The sequence below is a fragment of the Pseudophryne corroboree genome, chromosome 5 (genome assembly GCF_028390025.1).
Source record: "Pseudophryne corroboree isolate aPseCor3 chromosome 5, aPseCor3.hap2, whole genome shotgun sequence".
NCBI lineage: Eukaryota > Metazoa > Chordata > Amphibia > Anura > Myobatrachidae > Pseudophryne > Pseudophryne corroboree.
The window spans coordinates 488625896-488632168 of record NC_086448.1 but is presented as its reverse complement, the minus strand read 5'-3'; the positions used below and the strand labels follow the sequence as shown (position 1 = coordinate 488632168).

The 6273-nt window shown below is 40.5% G+C and overlaps 1 pseudogene; it reads right to left on the bottom strand.

Moving 5' to 3' along the window:
- Positions 1 to 3654: 3654 nt before the first annotated feature.
- On the bottom strand, positions 3655 to 3773 carry LOC134930161 (5S ribosomal RNA; annotated as a pseudogene).
- Positions 3774 to 6273: the final 2500 nt, after the last annotated feature.

Here is a 6273-nt window from a genome sequence, read left to right as displayed (position 1 = left end):
TGCAATAATGCAATTACATTTACTTGTGGCCCTGTATGTTGTTGCCCTAATATCAAAAAATTTTTAGCACTGAGATTATTTTCCTTACATAAAAGTTCAATTTTTTTAAACATATGTGGCCCAATTTTATGTAGTACTACAAAAAGATATTACTGTGCCAGGGTATTTTGGTGTTCTTTTGTTTATTACTTTAAAGCCCTGTTACATGTTTGAGTAATGAGAGATTGCTTTACATTGCCTATATGACACACTGGGAGTCCCTGTCTTATACTGATGCCAACTTTACATGATTCTGCTCAGGCCTTCAGGTTTTATTTGTGCAGTGAGAAATTCATTTTTAGCTTCATAACCAGTACTGATGTATTTATTTTTAAATAAACATGCTGACTATATGGAATTGAAAAGAACAACTGTTGCTGAACTGTTTACTTCTGAGCACATGTATAATACAAAGGTGAACTGCTGGACATGTTATAAATGAATTTCATAGAATGAACTTGAATTTGGAAACTTGAACTTCAGAAGCAATTGGCACGATGGATCCACCAATTGAATCATTCACTTTTTCATGAAGAACAGACCTTAAATATCAGGTCAAAAATAATTCCAACGGCTGCACAATTGATGTCTCTCTGCTTTCATCAAAAAACACTTTCCTTGCACAGGAACAGATTCTGAGTTTGAATCATTTGTGACAATGGAGGCATCTCCCATTTTTGAGCCATCCGTGCATGTATGTGAATGGCAAAAAATTGTGTACACATATCCACAGTTGCAAGTACAGTAAGTGTGTGCATGCTGCATCTTGGCCAAATGGAGAAGATAATACTGTAAGTGTTTCTGGGCGACAGCTTGGTGGCAAGTATCAAGATTCACCGTGCAGCTATTTCTGAAGGGAGTATCATGGGAGTGTCATGGGTATGTACGTACATCTCCATGTGATTCTGAGTCCTGTGTATAGAAAATGGAAGACTGTTTTGATGGCTCTCTTGCACCTAGCAAGTGCTTGTACAAGTGCTGATATTATTGATAGCAGTTGTGTCTGCAGACCAGGGCTGGACTGCCCATCTGGCACTTCTGGCAAATGTCAGAATGTCTGATGGGCTTGTGGGCTGGACCTGTCAGGCAGAGAGTAGGGAAGGTTGCGCACAATGCAGCCTCTGGCTCTCTGCTTTAGCCGCTCCCCCTCCTACCCTCCCGTCTCCGTAGAAATGGAGGCGGGCCACAAATCCGCGCCCCCATGACTTGCAGCATGTACCCATGTGCTGGTCGCATGCCCCTGCCCATGTCCATGGAAACAGGGCATGCCATGAGTCCACACCCCCCTGACTCATGGCATTCCCCAACTTTAGTGCTTGCGCGACCTTTTACATGGCGCATGTGTGCACCCCCGTAAATGGCGCATGCACGTGCATGCCAGGGCAGAATTCAGACCACAGTCCATCCCTGCTGCAGACACTAGAACAATTAACAAGATAGGCTTGCTCTTTCAGACTCACAGATTTGTCACTGAGTTCAGGCAATTTGCATATGAAATTCACTTCAATGCTTCAGCCTTTGGGAAAAGTGGCCACATAAGCATGTGACTCAGAATCAAGCCCTTAACATCTACTAAGTAGAACTATAAAGTACTGTAGTCCACATAAACAACATCCAAAGTGATTATGAATGTTCTTGTGTATTCTTCAGGAGATGCCAGATTACTTTGCTAGTTATATAGAACTCAGGGGTGCATGCGTGTGGTGGGGGGGGGGGTTCTGAGTACCTGGAAACCCCCCTGATGAGCCAAATTTTCTTTTTGAGATGGAGACAGCTGTGTCTCCGTCTCAGCAAAAAAGCAGCGACTGTGACAGCAATCGCGGGTGCGGAGCTGCAGCAACCATAGAGAGCTAAGTATGCAGCTCTCTGCTTGCAGTCACCGAGTGTCCCGGGGGCCAGGGGATCCCTCCATCCTCACATGTCTGCCCCTCTGCTCCCAGCCCACTGTGTACTGTATATGTAAGTTTTAAATCTTTGTTTCTGTGTGTATTTGTATGGTATGTACATTATGTATGTGGGTTTGTGTTTGTGCTTGTGTATGAACTGTATGTATGTGTGTTTGATTATATGTTTGTGTTTGTATATATGTGTGTTATATATGTATATTACATATATATATATATATATGTGTAGCAAAAAATGATACAGCACCACTTGTGAGGTGGGTTCTCAGTAAAACATGAAAAATAAAATTGCTAAAAGAAAAACACACGAAGCCTTATTAAAAGGTGTCTGCCAACCCTAAAGAGTGCACTACTGGTACAGTACTGCTAGGAAGAGTATAGAATGGGGGGACAAGGGTACCGGCGATTTGTGTTGTTTAAAATGCAATTGCTAAAATTTTTAGATTTAAAAGCCAAAAAATATATAATAATCCAAACGAGCATTAATATCACATAAAAGTGGATCACAACATAAAAAGTACTTCAAAGTATTGATAAAAATATATAAACATAAAAGGTCTTTGTAAAAGGTAAGGAGTTCTGACTTATCTTTAAAAATAGGCAAGGGGGTCACTGCAGGGAGCTCAATGCGTTTCGTCCCACCAGACTTCTTCAAGGGGTAAGGACAGAATGAGATAACATGCCTATTTATACCCCTGGTATACTAGCTCAGGGTTGGTGATGTCATCATAATTGATCATGTGATCTAATGAAAAAATATAACCTAAAAGAAATCAAGGACACTCAATTGAAACATAGCCTAAGGCAAGGAGGTCACCATAGGGATGTACACATTAAAACCGAGTGGTTAGTAAGGCTCAAATGACGTTAGGAATGTTCAAAACTGTAAAAATGTGATGAATTGCGGCACTTCCGCCACACTTCCGGTGACGGAGGTGACGTGTCACGTGTCTCCAGGTACTTCCGCCCCACTTCCGGTTTTGCTAGTGCGCATGCACCGGCGGCGCTGCTCGTTCACTGCGCATGCGCCTGCAGCCTCTCCAGATAGCAACAGTCTATGTTCAGGTCTCCATGCTGTGTATGTCCTTCTTATTAAGTGCTGCGGCGGCCATGTTGTTGGAGGGAAACTCCAAAGAGGATAAAGGAAATGCAGTGGCCATCTTTAAGGAGTCTTTGGAGACCCAGAATCGTGGTTTATCGGTATCCATGACGACGGATCCATATAAATAAAAACACAAACAGAAAAGATATGGTAAAATCTATGTACTGGTTTCTTTTTTGCAGATAAAACATGCTGGAAACTATTATATGAGGGAATAATACTAGCCCACATGATACATTAAAGTGACAGACACACAACGCTACCAATGTGTATCTAGAAAGTGACATCCTGTTAAAAAGCCACACATAGGTGATAAGAGGATTTGCAAGTGCCACTAATTACTGAAATTAGAAAAAAGAAGAGAAATGGTTGTAAGATTACAACCCCAAAGATTGTGAGGAAAGAGAAGGGGGGAAGAACCAAGCGCAGAGTATTGAACCTAATAATGGATATATAAACAATATGAGAGTGATGCTGGGAAGGTGATGATATTTAAGCTCAGAGAGTTCATAGTGTTATAAGTCATAAGGTGAGTCATAAATGGTGTCAACCTGGTTAATATCATGTGGTAATGGATTGGTCACTGGTTAGCTTGACGTTATTTGTCAGTCCTTACAGTACCTGATCTTCCCAGGCAGTCCCCCTCCCTGGTACTGATCAGGCCCAAACACTGCTTAGCTTCCAAGATCGGACGAGATTGGGCGTACCAGTGTGGTTTGACTGTACACGAAAAGTAAACATCTTATCGCCAGAAACCCGATCGCAAATTAACACACGAGCCCTGATGATTCAATTACTTTAATATAGTGTGCCATGGACACCCAAAAACTAAGGAATGTGCAAAAGACCAAATGTGGCGACAAAGGAAATGGGGAGTATTGGAGGATACAGCACCTCATAGAAAGGGTGCAATCTCATAGCTCTCGTTCAGATCCGTAGGTTGCAAGGTCTGTAGCTGGAATATCAAGTACATCTCCCTTCTCAAGAGTTTGTTCGCGAGGTCACCTCCTCTCTCTCCCAGACATACATGCTCAATCGCCTTGAACGTGAGATCCTCAGGGTTGGAGTTATGCTGTAATGTGAAATGTCTAGAAACAGTATGGCTCTCCACCTTATTCTTAATATTCCTTATGTGTTCCTGGATCCTCGTCTTTAATGGTCTTTTGGTCTTGCCCACGTACTTCTTTTTGCAAGAGCATTCCAGTAAGTAGATCACGGACATGGTATTACAGTTCATGAATTCTTTTATGGTGTATTGTTTCTTGTCCTCCATGTCGCTAAAGGTTTTTCGATTCGGATGTAGGTATTTACATACATTACATTTCCCACACTTAAAGGAACCCACACACTTTGGCATTGGGGTGCTCTTGGTGGACTTCTCCTTCAACAGACTGGGTGCAAGATGGTCCTTCAGGTTTCTAGATTTCTTGAAGATGAGAACTGGTTCAGACGGTAGGATGTCCTTAAGTACTGGGTCCATGAGAAGAATGTTCCAATGGTTCATGAGCGAATTCCTGATGGTCTTTTCGTGTTGATTGTAGGTGGTAATGAAGGCAACCGAATCCAATCCCATTACCCCCATTTTTTACTTTTTACCAAAGATCCATAAATCCCTGATTAATCCACCCGGCAGACCAATAGTAGCGGGCATAGGTTCACTAACCTCCAATTTATCAGAATACGTGGATGTTTTTTTGAAAAAGTATGTGATAGCATTACCATCATATTTGAAAGATACAACATCAATACTCAATATACTTGGAGCAGTGGAGTGGAAGGACACGTATATATGGGCGACAGTGGATGTTTAATCCCTGTACACATGCATTGAACACTCTAAAGGCATAGCTGCATGCAAGGAATATTTGAACAACGATCCAACCCTTACTTCCATCCACCGAGATTTTATTTGTGATCTTATGCTTTTGAAGTTCAAAGCCAGACTTGAACAATCATTTTATAACAATAATTTTCAGCTACTAAAATGAGTCCATGAATTCAGATAAGTATTTTGTTATGAATAAAGGAAAATCTCATGCAACTGTACTTTGGCTTGTTTATGGCATAATGGTAATTCAAATGTAGTAGAACTATTGTTCTAATAACAAGTGACTTAACATCCCATCTTATACGGCTGGTAGAGCATTTATTTCTACAAAAGAAGAGTACAGAACTATAAGTATGGGTATAATAAAGATAACATTAATGTTAATAGCAATACACATTTCTTGGTATTGATTAAAAAAAATCACACATTTATTGCATCACATTGCTTCTTTCCAGCTTCTCTGCAGATACCAGTAGATTGTCTGCTTAGCTAAGCTACTTGTTTGCCAGAAACCGCAAAGAGAACATGCTTACTTGAAATGAAGAGCAATTACATGTGGGAAAAATAAACTATTGAATTTCATGATTAGTAATTTTCTATCAATCTTACTTGGTTAAATAACATCTGAAATAATTTGATGAAGAAGGTAAATAAATGATAAGCTGAAACTTGTACTAAACGTTCTTGGAAATAAACATAACTTTTTGTAGACCAAAGTAGTTATTTTGCTTAGATACTCTTCCTGATTGTCTCAGTTTTAGACATTCTTAAGCATAAAAAGAGGGTCTGCTATAGTCTTGGACTTAAGTTCAACTACAATATAGGAAATATGTTTGTTTCCTTACAGTACATTAGAAATGTGTACTAATTTAGAGCCTCAACTAATATGACCACACATCAGCAATCAATTCGGGCAATTCAGCATTTCATGGATCATTGTTTAAAAAATATTGTCAATGCATGGGATTCACCAACTGCCGATTCCAACCAAATTATGATATGAATCGATAAATCATGAAATCTAACAGGTTGGATTTCACAAACCTATTGGGTCTGTTTGTTGTAAGTGTATAGTGATTATTAACTGATTTGCAGCTCATTTTTCTGATAGAGCAATCCAGAAACTGCAATCCATTATGTTGATGAGGGCAGGTCTATTTCATATATCCTAGTCCTCCATCCCGCTGCCTCATGCCTTGAACATCTCAGCTTTGCTTGCATACTGCCATCAGGCTACTTCCCGCTTGCTTGCACCTCATGTCCTCTGTCTGTCAACCCTTCCCACTAGATTGTTAGCTCTTCAGAGCAGGGTCCTCTTTCCTCTTGTGATCTAAGCCATGTTCTCAACACATTTCACTCGAAGCTCTCTCCTACTCAGCTACCATCTTTACCGCTTTTTC